Genomic DNA, 16,051 nt, shown 5'->3' on the forward strand with positions numbered 1-16,051 from the left:
CACATACTTTTTAATCTCACTTCCGCAAAAACACCTGATGGCAACTTACTGACCTCATTTGACGTAGAGTCTTTATATTCCTATATCACAAACTACTTGGGAATAACAGCACTAAAATTCTGGATAGAAAAACACAGAGATAATATACCGACACGTTTCTCAACATAATTCATATAAAAGGCAGCAACATATATCTTAGAAAAGAATACATTCTACTTCAATGGAAACTAATACCGTCAATTAAAGGGAACAGCTATGGGAACAAAGTTCGCTCCTATCTATGCAACACTTTCTCTTGGGTGTCTTGAAGAAATTCTGTATCAGAATGTTGGAACAGAATTTGGTTTGGATTCCGCTGATTACTTCAAAGCCAACTGGAAACGATTTCTAGATGATATTTTCATTATATTGACACGTCCCCGATGCGACCTAGACAAAATTAATTCTTTGCTTAATAAGTTACATCTAGACTTAAAATTTATTATTTAGTTCCACGAAAGAGAACTACCATTCCTAGATGTATTAGTTAAAATTAACAATCAAACTTACCGATAGCAAGCAGTGCTTAATCTTAAATTCTTGCCATCCAAAACACACATAGGAAATCATCCCTTTTTTGTTTGGCTAGACGCATTTGCACAATCGTATCAAATGATATAATTTTGCATGAACACATGAAAGAACTACGAGTATTTTTATTAGCGCAAATCTAGCCAAAACATAATAGAAAATGGAATTGATAAAGCCTTGAGATTAGACAAACAGACCCTTCGACAAGTCAAAGAAAAAAAAACAAATTTTAAAATTATTCCATTAATAAGCACACATAACCCTAGAAATTTGAATTTTACAGTGCAATTAAAAAAAAATATGTTTTCTACAGACAGATCCGAAACTGACAAATATTGTACAGAATTATAATTATATCATTATCAAAAGTAAACGCCAGCCTGCCAATCTGAAGAAAATGCTAACAAGGGCCAAATTTAATCAGTTCCAGAAGTAATAAAATGTGGTAGATCAAACTGTGGACTTTGTCAACATTTTTTTGAGGGAAACACATTCAATTTCAGAAGCGGAAAATCATTCACAATCAAAATCACTTTATCCTGTCATGTTCAAAATTTTATATACGTCATTAGATGTTGTGGCTGCGAAAAAGAATATATTGGTGAGACAGGGGATTTTTTACTCAATCGAATGACTGTTTACCGACAACAGATAAGAGACAAAAATACACGAATGTTATATGTCAGTGAACATATCGACACATGTGCTGGACAAAGACAACAACCACTTATGATCTTTCCATTATATCAATTACAAATTATGAAGTAATTGTATTATTTCAAAATGTAAACTGCCTAAGATAAGTGTACTATTGAAAGCGCTTGCAGTGAATAATTAAAATAATTGGAAAACAAAAACAACAAAAAAACCTCAAAAAAGAAAAACAGAAGTCTTCTGCTGTTAATTCCTTGCAAATTGAAATATATATTCTAAACGATTGAGCAGGGTCGATATTATAGTAAAGGGAGAGACAGGAGATTCTGCGTACATTGCGAAAATGTTGTTGGAAATTATATACAGTGCAACCTCTGCAGAGCAACACCCTTTGTGAGATGCAGGTATTGGCCCCTGTTGAGAGGTTGTTGCTCTATAGAGGTTAAATTGATAGTAAATTTCAATTATGGGAAATTTTGATGATGCTGTTGGAGAGAGGTTTTTGCTATTGAGAGGGCCGCTCTGGAGAGGTTGCACTGTATTAGGTTGTCATTTGTACAAAACGATTAGAAAAATCTACATACCCAACAGTCCCGATGGAAATCTAGCTGTTCATTAATTCAATATTTTGTTGCCCTTCAAAAATAATAAATGAAAATATTTGTTTAAGATATTGCAATTTATACATATAATATGCATTTAAGATGCGTGGAGATAGTTTACAATGTGTATTGAATATATTTTATATATGTCAAGACTGTTGCATTCATATTTTGTATAAGTTTTAAATAAAATATTATTTTAGTATTAGCCAAAATATTTGTCTTTTATCACAATTATATGAACATAATTATTCTGTCCATGTATGTTCTTTCGTTCGGCAAGATACATGGACAGGCATGTATAAGATAAATAGAAATAATATACAAACATTTTTTTTTCTCGAAAACATATGCATTTACTGACATGAATAATATAACACGTAATCCTTTACTTGGACATCTCTTATAATTGTTGTTGTTTGAAAATGTTTTATGTTTGTTCAAATACCTGCATATACTTAAATACAATTAAAGATTAAGATTTGGTTTGATTTGATTTAAATGTTTTTTTATGTATTTATACAGTATAAGTGCAAAAACAAAACACTTGTTTTCATATAATTTAGTTAATGATAACGAGATTTACCTTCGTTTATAATGGTTCCGTAGTGTATTTAAGATGAAATGCATGATAAAAAATAAAACAAATTAAGAAGCTGATTTTGCTCAACGAATAAATGAAAAATTAATGATACAACAACCTGATAGTATTGTGCAAGCTGCCTAAATGAAATAGGGAGATGTAAGCGCTCACAAATAAAATGAAGCAGAGAAAGTGGTAAGTATTACACTGTAAGAGCAAAATAAACTAATCGCACCGAAATACCATGCCTATTCTATATCCTGCCTGTCAGTCAGTCCGTGGAAGACAATTTACCTGGGTCAGATGCTGAACAGGATATACATATAAGAAATTATATATATATATATATATATATATATATATATATATATATATATATATATATATATATATATATATATATATATATTATATATACACACAGTTGAATATCGTTACCTCGATATCGGTTAGCTCGATACTCCGGTTAGCAAGATGTGTTTGAGTCGGTCCCGATTTTTCCCTATTTATCTTAGTGTAATTTTTTATCATTACCTCGATATGATTAGCCCGATATTTTGTTTAAATCGATGAGATTTTTCAGTCCCGTCAACTTACCTGTACTGTATTTACACCTGGTTTCACCGATATCACAGCTTGTCAAAAAATATCCATGTTATTTGTAAGGTGTGAAAATCAACCTATTGTTGTCCGGCGATGTATTAATCATATGCAAATTAGTTAGTGTGTTTGTTTGGTTTGTTATTTAATCTTTAATCCAATTTAAATGTCAGGGAGTTTTCATTTAATTCCCAATAATTAGTTTTATAAAACATCGTGTAATAGGAAAGCTGTTTTCCAATGTAACAACTAATTTGCATGAAATATTTTCTGTTTGACGGAATAAAAATCTGCCATTTAGGATTGAGTAACAATATGCGTATTAAACTGGCAAATTGTCGTTATCGAAGCATATGATAATACATCATATGTGTAAAATATCTGGTTTGTAATTTATGATTCGGCTCTATTATCACAAAAACTCAGGCAACACCAAGCTTGAAAAAAGTATGAAATCAACAAAAATGGAAGTTTCTGACCTCATATGCATGCCTAATCTGAGAACATCAGATGCTTTTTATGATAACTCAACTGTTATAAAGTAACGAATATCAAAATTATTTGCTTCAAATCCTGCTTACGGGGACATAATTGACAAAAAATCATCGGGAATGGGGTTGCGCACCGGGAATGGAGGTTCTCGTATAAATCATAATGTGTATAATGTATACGCGCAACTCCATTCCCGGGGCGCAACCCCATTCCCGATTATTTTTTGCCAATGTTTCCCCCAAAAGCAACATTTCATTCAAGTGTATGTAATATTCATGACTGTTTTACACGTGTTTGATCATTAGAAGCACCACATTTCCAGAAAGAAGGCACAAGAGTTAGAAAATTTGCATTTTTCATGATTCCATGCATTTTTGACAGTTCGAGCCAGCAGAGTTTTCGTGATAACAGAGCTGATTATTAAATTACTAAGTTGGTATCTTTATTCATTTTTGCGTCGAATAGCATTTTGCTTTTTTCGAAAGCACTCGTAAATGTGTCATTATTTACAAAAACAAAAACCCACCTACCTTGATTTTGTATATATTAATGCGCAACGCCAGCACCGGAAGTCGCGCAACCCATTTTAGCGTATTCCCAGTGGGAATTGGATTGCGCGTTTACCACCCGTGGTAGATGCACTAAGCCGCGAAGTACACCAATTAATGATAGAAAATGTCAAATCTGTAATAAATTAGAAGACGAATATCATCTTATAGTTGAATGTACATTATATAACGATATAAGAAGAACAAATATACCCAAACGATACTTTGTAAGGCCAAATATGTTCAAATTCGTAGAACTTATATCAAGTGAAAATAAAGATCTGTTGAAGAAATTAGGTATGTTTGTCTATAAAGCATTTAGAATAAGAAATACGACATAGTGTAACACTTAGTATAACGATTATTTCTTAAACGTTATATATTTACTGTTAATATTAGCAATGTAATAATAGGTATGTTTTGTGTTATCTGTTTAGACCTTATGTTTCGATTAGTTTTTGTATAAGGTCAGACAGAAATTTTTAATAAATTGTTAAAGTCTTACATTACTATATTATAGTAAAGTACATTATTATAACGGCTTGAACTATGTATTTGGACCTTTCGTTTCGTTTTGCAAATCATACATCAACTGATGAAAAGTTTGTTTGTTTGTTTTGGGTTTAACGCCGTTTTTCAACAGTATTTCAGTCATGTAACGGCGGGCAGTTAACCTGACCAGTATTCCTGGATTCTGTACCAGTACAAACCTGTTCTCCGCAAGTAACTGCCAACTTCCCCACATGAATCAGAGGTGGAGGACTAAAGATTTCAGACACAATGTCGTTTATCAAATAGTCACGGAGAACATACATCCCGCCCGAGGATCGAACTCACGACCCCGAGATCCGTAGACCTACGCTCTTACCTACTGAGCTAAGCGGGCGGGCTACTGATGAAAAGGGTTGTTAATATAAAATAATAATGATAATAGTAATACATTATAATTTTAATTTCGTATATTGTCAATATCTGTCAATATTTTATAGTATTGTAAAAGTAGGGTTTTGTATGGTCGTTTCATTGTATTGTCTAACTATTTAGGTATGAAATTTGGTTGAAATATATAATTATGTTAAAATGTTACAAATAATAGTAATGTTAAGGACCTTCTCCTGTCTTTAGTAAAGTTAAGTGATTTATATTAGCATGATATTATTCTGCTGCATTCACACTGTCTGCATTTGTTAATATCATGTCAACATGGGCTTGTTAGCCTAAATGGATGAAATGTCTGTCTGTCTATAGAAAGGGCGCTCAATAAATCTGGTATAATAATTATAAAAATAAATAATAACGCATCCGTCGCCTGACTCTGTAATATGTGACAAGCGTTTGTCTGTATTCAACAACTCGTGAGAGGAGAAAGGGTCTGTTTTACTACGTTCAGGGAAAACGTCTTAATCGCTTATTTTTCTGAAATGGGGGTACATAAGGGAAGTACCTGATTGATTGATGTTGGAAGTCTTATACAAATGCATCAGACGGACTCTGTGGTCCAGGTCGCCTACTTGTAATCACTATAGCCTCTCACCTCTGGAGGGCCGTGGGTTCGAGCCCCGCTACCGACCATGACCGTTTATGTGAGAAAACACTTGGTAGTTTGTGTCGAGGGATGGTAAGGAAACGATTGTTGGGAAACTACCCGTCTGTATATGACTGAAAAATTGTTAAAAACGGGCATAAAACCTCAAAAACAAACAACAAAATGCATCAAATGAAAACAATAAGCTAAATCCTGTATTTCTTTTTTATTAAAAGTACTAAACATCTTAAATTTCCAAAACAATGGATGAAAGTTAACATCAAAATACAATATATCTGTAATGACAATGACCAGAGACTTATTAATATACATTATATATGTATATTAATAAGTCTCTGCAATGACTGATAAATAAAAACAGATTCAATGATTTCATTGGCATGTAAGTTCAGTGAACTTCATGTGGAGAATGCTGTATAAACTGGTAAAAACTCAGAATAAATTTATTGCATTATTCTGATAATAATACATATAATTCTTTATATATTTACAAATAAACAAGAAAAGTTTATGTTTTTTATAAAAATCTGCAGTCTCCCCCTATGGATAGTTGTAATAGTAGACAAGAAAAAGAGAACAAGAGTAAAAGTCAAAGAGACACAGACGGTTGCCTGCAATAGAGATCATATTTGCATGTCAAATCATCCTTTAAACTTTTAACATTATGGGTAAAGTAGTTCTCAAGTTACTGGTCATATATGTTTTTCTTTGTTCATGTTCCTGTGACCTTGATCTTTGTTGGAGTTACCCAAACAATGAATGTAGGACAAAATATCCCACAGACAAAAAGTCCCACGCCATTTTTGACAGGGTGGACAAAACTTCCTACACGGTTTTGACGAGGTGGACAAAACATCCCACATGATTTTGACATGGTGGACAAAACATCCCATATTCATTTGTAAAGTTTTTTACAAGATATGTTTTTTAGGTAGTGTCTAAATCCATTAATTTTTATCATAAATAACACAATTAGTGATCAAAGTCAAACAACAAAAGTTGAAAATAAACACTTCGATAGCCAACTGATGAACTAGTAGATGTTATTAACTAATATTAGCACAATTTGCAAACTGTGAAGTTATTTTGACAAATAACAATTAGCATTTCCAGTTTGAAGATTAGTGCAATGCGATAATTGTTTGTTCTCAAGAACTAAATAATTCTCTTTTAAAAGATGTTACAAATATAACAATCTGTGAAAAAATCCTTGTAAATAAAACTATCTTGTTCGTTTCCTAGTCTTTCTGGACTCCCATCCCATCTAGAAAAATATGGGATGTTTTGTCCATCCTGTAAAAATCATGTGGGACGTTTTGCCCATCCAGTTAAATTAGCATGGGATGTTTTGTCTGGCTCCCCTAAAAAACAAAAGGGTTGGTTTACTCCATAAGACTTACTAACTTATGTAGCTTGAAGGTTCTCGGTGAAATGGTCGGACATGAAGTGAGAAGGAAAGATGTATATGGACAATGCCAAAACAAAAGTCTCCCCTTGAGGGGTTATTAACTGTTTAACACTGAAAAGACAAAATACACAGGCAGAAACACAATTCACAAATATGACAATATTTATTTGACAGTACACACATCAAATCGATTGTATTTCCTTTAAAACTTAGTATAGTATTCTACCAAGATTTTAATAGGATGTAGTTGGTCTAGTGGTTCTTTAACGAAAATTTGAGAAGTTCAAAAGGAGGAGATAATCCAGTGAGGGAGTTATAAGTCTTTTAAATGAATGTCTAGTCATGACCCTGAATACATATGCAAGGTTTGGGATGAAAAGTTTTGAGAGTAACCGAGATATTTCAGTTAAAAGGGGCATAATTCTGACTAAAAGTAAATCAGAGTTATGGGGATTGTTTCTGCTAATGAAGACATGAATTATAGTTAAGACTTATTCAATTTAAAGTTTCAAGTCAATAACTATTAAAGAAACTGAGATATGTGATTTAATACAGATCTTAAACCAAAAAATCAAAAGTCAAAAAGGGGCATAATTCTGACAAAATGCAGTTCAGAAATATGGGGATGGTTTCTCCTTATGAAGACTTTGGTGTTAAAGATATATTTTGAGTTTCAAGTAAAAAGCTTTGATAGTTATAGAGATATTTGACTTTATCAAAATCTTAAACCAAAAAATCTAAGTCAAAAAAGGGGCATAATTCTGTCAAAATGCAATTCAGAGTTATGGGGATTGTGTCTCCTGATGTAGACTTTGATAGTTAACTTATATTTTGAGTTTCAAGTAGAAAGCTTTGAAAGTTATAGAGATATTTGACTTTATCAAAAATTCTAAGTCGAAAAAGGGGCATAATTCTGTCAAAATGCAATTAAGAGCTATGGGGATTATTTATCTTGAAGAAGACTTTAAAAGTAAAGATATATGTTGAGTTTCACGTAAATTGCTTTGATAGTTATACAGATATTTGACTTTATCAAAAACTTTACCCAAAAATTCTATGTCGAAAAAGGGGCATAATTCTGTCAAAATGCAATTAAGAGTTATGGGGATTGTTTATCTTGAAGAAGACTTAAAAGTAAAGATATATGTTGAGTTTCACGTAAATTGCTTTGATAGTTATACAGATATTTGACTTTATCAAAAACCTTAACCAACGCCAATGCCGGGGAAGTACAATAGCTCGCAATATTTTTCTAATAGTCGAGCTAAAAACTAAACAAAGCCGAACAGAAACCAGCAAAGTTTAAACAATATAAACTAAAAAGTGTTTTGTATAAGAGACCATGGTATGTTTTATATGGAATTCGATCATGCTATGTCCTGAGCTTACCACTACACCAAACATGCTTACTGCATTCCTGCATGTTAAAATCAAACAAGAAATGTCACAGAGATGACGAATGCCCCCGAGGGGGCACTTTATATGAAAACCGCCATCGTGTAATGGGCCGTGTTATTTGACCTTTGACCTATAAGTCTAAGTCAGTAGGGGTGGTGAAGGCAATGAGTACCATCAGCCTGCTGGGTGCAGCGGTTCCAGAATGAAGGGCCTTCATGCAAAAAATTAACATTGGGCCGTGTGACCTTAACCTTTTACCTGGTGACCCCAAAGTCAGTAGAGGTGGAGAAGGCAATGAATTACACCAGCCTGTGAAGTTTAAAAGTCCTTGGTGCAGCGGTTCAGGAGTAAAGGGCCTTCATGCAAAAAGTTATCATTGGGCCGTGTGACCTTGACCTTTTACCTGGTGACCCCAAAGTCAGTAGGGGTGGTAAAGGCAATGATGTTTAAAAGTCCCAGGTGCAGCGGTTCAGGAGAAAAGGGCATTCATGCAAAAAATTAACATTGGGCCGTGACCTTGACCTTTGACCTGGTGACCCCAAAGTCAGTAGGGGTGGTGAAGGCAATGAGTTCCATCAGCCTGTGATGTTTGAAAGTCCTGGGTTCAGCGGTTCCAGAGTAAAGGTCCTTTATGCAAAGAGTTAACATTTGGGCCACAAGACCTTGACCTTTGACCTGATGACCCCAATGTCAGTAGGGAGTGGTGAAGGCAATGAGTACAATCAGCCTGTGATGTTTGAAAGTCCTGGGTGCAGCGGTTCCAGAGTTAAGTGTCTTCGTGCAAAAACTTAACATAAGTGTGACGAACGAACGAAAGAACGGACGGACGAACAGTTGAAAACTAATATGCCTCCCTTCGGGGGCATAAAAATTAAAATGTGTGTATTTAATCATAAAGGAAGAGTTTTTCCATTATTCATGCTAAACTCCAAGCTAAATTCTGCCATATAATAATGATTATAACAATTGCACAACAGTTGGAGTAATGATCAATAAGTTATATCAGATGTTGTCTCAAGAATAAGCCAATAATATTATTTTTGTTCCTTTGATTACACACAAGGATGTTTTCTGTACCAAAATAACTTTATATATATATATATATATATATATATATATATATATATATATATATATATATATATATATATATATATATATATATATACAAGATTTCCCATATAAATCACCGTTATATTCTCATCCAGCATATTAAAGACATATACCTTACTCTGTTACTCACAGGGTAATCGTTTATTCACAGTGGTGAATCTACTCGGACTTTTTTTGATCAATCTGCATCCCCGGACGTTTTTGGATTTTCTGTCAAAAATAAAATGACAGGTATGTGCTTTAATGATTTATAGTGCTTAATATGTACATTGTATGTTTGATATAAATTGTCCACGGAATGCCCCAATAATATATGTATGCGAACAGGTATCATAGACACGAAACTTTTGAGATTTTTCATAAACAGAGGGAAACAAATTCGCACAGTCGAGAAAACGAACAAAAACACGAACAAATCCTCGTTTAAAACGGTCCAAGTACGTTGTTGTGTGAATATCAAGATGCAAGTGTTCGATAACTGTTGTTTTGTTAACAATGTATCAACGAAACCTGGAAAATTGCGTTTAGTATTGTTGAGAAAGAGGTAAATATTGAGCAAAACTCTTAAAATGTCTAACACATCTATCTTTTTTGAGAACCAAGACATAAAAACGTCCGATATGAGAAATCTAATGGCATATATAAACGACTAAATTATCTGAACATTCAGCGGAATGATGAAATTGGCAGTCTTGCTTGTATTTTTAATGGCATTGTTCAATTTTCAACCACAAGTACGTTGAATAAATCCAAAAAAGTCTGTCCCTCAATCAAAAAGTCATGGGACGTAGATTCATCAAAAAAAGTCCGAGTAGATTCACTTCCGTGTTATAGGGGTTTTATAGTAAAAACAAGCACAAAATGGCGTATAGAGGATTTAAATTATCAAATTAATCAAATACAAAAAGGCTTATATTTTTATAAGTTTTGAGGTCAGGTGCAGATATCTAAATTTTTTAGAAAGGCCTTAGAAAGCTCTAAATGAATATTGCAAGACATTATCTGAAATGAAAAAAAAAAGAATAATTCTAGACTAATAACTTCTCCAAAATCAATCAAATAGAACATACTGACAATATATGCACAACTAGACTTCCTACTGGTATGTACATGGGTACTCACAAGATTTAAGTGAAATGGTTGTGTTGATACTTTCAACACCTTAAAAAGCAAGAAAATAAACGCATTTTGAAGCAGGAATCAAGTTAGTTGTCGATAATCTGCGTCTACAAACTCTGTTGTGTTTAATTGTTCCTCTGTTTAGTAAAACTTATATAATTTGATTGAACCACATAGCGAAATTTACAAGGCATAATTACATAAATCTATTTTTCTCCCTTCGCCCTAAAATAATATTGTAAACTGCATATTTCACTCTTTTTCAGTTGTAGTTTCCAAATACTTTTTCACTTCTAACAACATTAATTATGTCCAACTTTCCTGGCACCTTTTCTTCTTTAATGAACTTGGCAAATACTCTCTCAAGTGTCTTCTTTTCTTCATCACTCCATGCCTGCCTGGTAGCACCTGAAACAAGAGCTAACCATACACCAGCACATTCCATTATTTACCAGTATGGCAGTAAAATGAAAATATGACTCAATGAGACCTCCACTTTAAAGGAAGATAATCTAAGGGGCATAATTCTGTCAAGAACACATTTTAGAGTTACTGGGATTGTATGAAAGGAGTATGAAAGAGGCATTATTTGGTACAAAATACAAATCAGAGTTATGGGGATTGTATCACATGCAGTTGATGATGATAAAGAAAGTGTCAAGTCTGTTATCTTATACTGTGCAAAGGTTATATCCAGAAAGCGATGTCAGGCAAAAAAACTAAGTATGAATTGGGCATAAATCTGTCAAAAACACAACTAGAGTTATAGGGTTTGTATTCGCACATGCAGATGATGATTATAAAGAAATATTCTTAATTTCAAAACATTATCTTTTAAAGTACCAAATATATGTCTATAAAATAAGCTTTCTAAAAAAATCTAACATGAAAAAAAATCCAACCATAAAAACTTGGTGACCTTGACCCTGCATATAAATTGTTTGTTTTCTGGACAATATCTATTTAAACTACTTTTAAATTAACCTAGGTATAACACCTTTGTGTGACCCACAATGTTTATGTGAAGTTACAGTAAAATATAAAAAATGGTAACAAAGATATGACAGATAAATAAGTTGCCAAAAAACCTTTAACCTTAAAAATAATCTATGTATAACACCTTGGTGACCTTGACTTTGCATATAATGGACCTCACCCCTGCACTTTGTTTCATGCTGAACAATGTCACTGTGAAGAAATAAATAAGCCAAAGATTGTCCAAAGACTTTAAACCAAGAAAGCTGACAGTGATGCTGGTACAAGTAGAATAGCCACCCCTATTCTCCATACAGTGGAACTAAAATGGTGCAAACAAATATTTTGTTCATTATTTGTATAGATGACAGCTTTTTTAATCTCAAAGCACAACTGAGACAACAACCCAAAGGAAGTGCTGAAGGGAGACAGAATCTAAGTCACTGTTTAGGTGGTCCGACCACTGGGAACCAGGTTTAAATTCTGACCTACAGAAGTATGTGCTCTGCCTTTGAGGCTCATGAACATTTGTTAAACAATTAAGATAGAGCAATATTTCTTCAGTAACTAAATTTTCCTATGCAACAAAAGCTCGTTGAACACGAAATGCCCCCCTTGATGCATTTAGTAATTGCACAAGAACAAAAATTATATGCTCACTGTAAACAAAACTTCTACCATTCTGGTTTAATCTGACCTTGACCTTTAACCTAACGAGATTACAAAGTGATCTTGGTGCCATTCACTGAGCCATTTTTAAATGTTCCAAATTTCAAGAGTAGCTCAATGTCAAAATCAATGTCAAATTTCATTTCAGTACAAAATAATGTGTATGTGGTCCAAATTTGAAATCTGAGGCTAGACAAATGTGAAAGCAGGTCACTAGTAGTAGATCAATATCAAGGTCAAAGTTCATTTCGGTAGACAGAAATATGCATGTGCTTCAAATTTAGATGCTGTAGCTTGAGAAATGTGAAGTAGGTAGTAGGTAAAAATCAATGTCAAATTTCAATTCAGAACACAAAAATATGCATGCGGTCCAAATCTGAAGTCTGTACAATCAGAAACGTGAAAGTAGGTCACTACGTCAATCTCAAGATCAAAGTTCATTTCGGAACACAAAACTATGCATGTGGTCCAAATTTGAAGCCTGTACCTTCAAAAATGTGAAAGTAGGTCACTACGTCGATTTCAAGGTGAAAATTCTTTTTTGGTACACAAAACTATGCATGTGGTCCAAATTTGAAGGCTGTAGCTTAAAAAATGTGAAAGTAGGTCACTAGATCAAAATCAATGTCAAATTTCATTTCGGAATAAAAAACTATGCATGTGGTCCAAATTTGAAGCCTGTACCTTTAAAAATGTGGAAGTAGGTCAATAGGTCAATGACAATGTCAAAATTTTTTTTGTGCACAAAACTCTGCATGTGGTCCAAATTTGAAGGCTGTAGCTACAGAAATGTGAAAGTAGGTCACTAGGTCAAGGTCAACTCATGTCAAGGTTCATCTTGCCACTCAAAACCATACATGTGGTCAAAATTTAAATGTTGTAGGTTATTGACAAGAAGGTTTTAAAAGTTTTTCCCTATATAAGTCTATATGAACCATGTGACCCCCAGGGTGGGGCCATATTTGACCTAGGTGTATAATTTGAACAAATTCCGTAGAGAATCTCTAGATGATGCTACATTACAAATATCAAAGCCCTAGTCTTTGTGGTTTGAACAAGAAGATTTTCAAAGTTTTTCTCTTTATAAGTCTATGTAAACTATGTGACCCCCAGGGCGGGGCCATATCTGACCCTAGGTGGATAATTTGAAAAATCTTAGTAGAAGCTCACTCGATGATGTCACATACAAAATATCAAAGCCCTAGGCCCTGTGGTTTTGGCCAAGAGGTTTTTCAAAATTTTTCCATATATAAGTCTATATAAACCATGTGACCCCCGGGGCGGGGCCATATTAGACCCCAGGGCAATAATTTGAATCATCTTGGTAGAGGACCACTAGATGATGCTTCAAACTAAATATCTAAGCCCTAGGCTCTGTGGTTTTAGAAAGGGAGTTCAGAAACCGTTTTAACTGCTCCTGGCCAATATTGCCTTGACCTTTGACCTAATGACCTCAGAATCAATAGAGGTCATCTGCTGATCACTACCAACGTAACTATCAATTTTCCTGACACTAGGCCCAAGCGTTCTCGAGTTACTGCCCGGAAACCGTTTTACTCTTTCTTGTCAATGTGACCTTGACTTTTGACATACTGACCTCAAAATTAATATGGAGAGGACTTCAATAAGCCTACTGGCTTCCAGTCCAATCCAGAATTTATGTATGTAAATAATCATTTGATATGTACATATTGGGAAATAAATATGTTTAAACCAAAATTAATAGGGGTCATCGGCTGGTAATGACCAACCTCCCTATCAACTTTTCTGACCCTAGGCTTATGCGTTCTTGAGTTATCATCCGGAAACCGTTTAACTGTTCAGGGTCACTGTGACCTTGACCTTTAAAATATTGACCTCAAATTCAGTAGGGGTCATCTGCGGGTCATGACCAACCTTTCTGTCAACCTTCATGATCCTAAGCCCAAGTGTTCTTGAGTTATCTTCCGGAAACCGTTTTACTATTCAGGGTCACTGTGACCTTGTCCTATGACATACAGATCTCAAAATCAATAGGGGTCATCTGCTGGTGATGACCAACCTTTCAATCAACTTTCATGATCCTAGGCCCAAGCGTTCTTGAGTTATCATCCAGAAACGGATTGGTCTACATTCCGACCGACCGACCGACAGACCGGCCTACATCTGCAAAACAATATACCCCACTTTCTTCGAAGCGGGGCATAATAAATACCTGTGGTACATTCTCTTTTCCTCTTCACTCCCTTCTTTCCCGATGACGGCACAGCTGCAAAAGGTATATGCATACAATATAAGTATAAATGTTATTTTATGAGTGCAGTGATATCAGTCTAAAGACTTTTCATCTTCAGAAAACTGCAAAAAGAAAACATCAAAACTGTTATATACTTGGCACTTCTGGTTGGTAAAAAACTCAATGGAATGGCAACAGAACTTTAAGCTAAGAAGAATTGTTAAAATTCACTAATACAAGAAAATAGGAGCAAAACCATAGGACTTCACTTTCTAGGCAAGAACTTTGTCTTTGATGCATAGACTACATAATGTAGGCTTTTCAGTATTTTATATAATAGGAATTGTTGTCGAGGACAACTTAGTCCACTTTTCTCAATGCTTTGTAATGCATGTATAAATCATTAGTTGAAACAATTCTGTTATCCAAAGTGAGACTCAATTTAGAAAAAAAGCTTGATAGAGTTACGTGCTCTTGGAGGTACTACAGTTACGAAATGTTTTGACTTATTGAAATAAAGTGACCTTAACCCAAAACTTGACCAATACAGATGCCGATGTAAGGGTCATGACAATAGGTGCGCTTTGGCCACTGGAGTGTTTACAAGATTTTCACTATTATTTTACCTAGTGACTAAGTTTCTAACCTCACATGACCCAGTTCCAAATTTGACCAAGATATCATCAATGTTGATATTCTAAGTTCCATCAGTAGAGAAGTCCAAAAATATGGTCTCAGAGTGTTCAAAACGATTTTCTGTTATCTCTCCAAATGACCTAGTTCAGACCCACATGACCAACATGAGAAATGTGGTCTGTAAAGATGTCACAAGGTTTTATTATTATACGAACATGTGACCTGGTTGTTGACTCCTTGTGACCCATATTCAAACTCTGACCAAAAGCCACCACGTTTAAAAATTCTTATAATAAATAAGCAAAAACCTCAAGCAATGAGTTATCTCTCACAAGCTATTTAAAATTGAAAAAGGTTAACACTGCCTACCGTCTTCTGTGGGTATATCTTCATCATCATTGCTGTCAGCATCTTCATCATCATCGCTTTCTTCTTCAACAGTTTCTGTTTATAATAGATTACGAATAAACATGTATTTGACAAAGACAATGTATGAAAATTTAATAGTTAAAAAATAGTGATTTTATGCCAGGTATGCAACAAGCTGTCCAAGATGGGGACAAAGGTCCCTTACTCATTTAATATTTAACAGGAAAACAGGCACTTCTTCCAAACTAATGAGAGAACAAGAGGCTGCATACACAACAAAATTCTTCTCTTCATTAAAAAAACATCTAGGTGATTAGACCTTGGTAAAGATTATTCAAGAGAACTACTGAACATTCTGACCTGACCTAGTCTCATGAAAATCTGGTCAATGTGTAGATTTGAAATCAAATCATTTGTTTTTAATCTATCGTGGTTGCGCAACAAAGAAACTAGACAAAGGAGGTATTAATTATTCTATAAACTGTTATTTCTAACGAATTATAGCAAATTATGTACCTGTCTGCAAATATTTGACAACTTAAACATACAAGTGT

General features: G+C 34.1%; 1 long non-coding RNA gene across 1 annotated transcript; it reads right to left on the reverse strand.

Moving 5' to 3' along the window:
* Positions 1-9,658: 9,658 nt before the first annotated feature.
* Positions 9,659-15,789, reverse strand: LOC123565650 (uncharacterized). Its single transcript, XR_006689161.2, has 3 exons — positions 15,498-15,789; positions 14,472-14,525; positions 9,659-11,041 (listed from the first exon to the last, which is right to left on the reverse strand). It is a non-coding gene; the product is annotated as an uncharacterized LOC123565650 (long non-coding RNA).
* Between the last annotated feature and the right edge of the window lie 262 nt (positions 15,790-16,051).

The sequence above is a fragment of the Mercenaria mercenaria genome, chromosome 8 (assembly GCF_021730395.1).
Source record: "Mercenaria mercenaria strain notata chromosome 8, MADL_Memer_1, whole genome shotgun sequence".
NCBI lineage: Eukaryota > Metazoa > Mollusca > Bivalvia > Venerida > Veneridae > Mercenaria > Mercenaria mercenaria.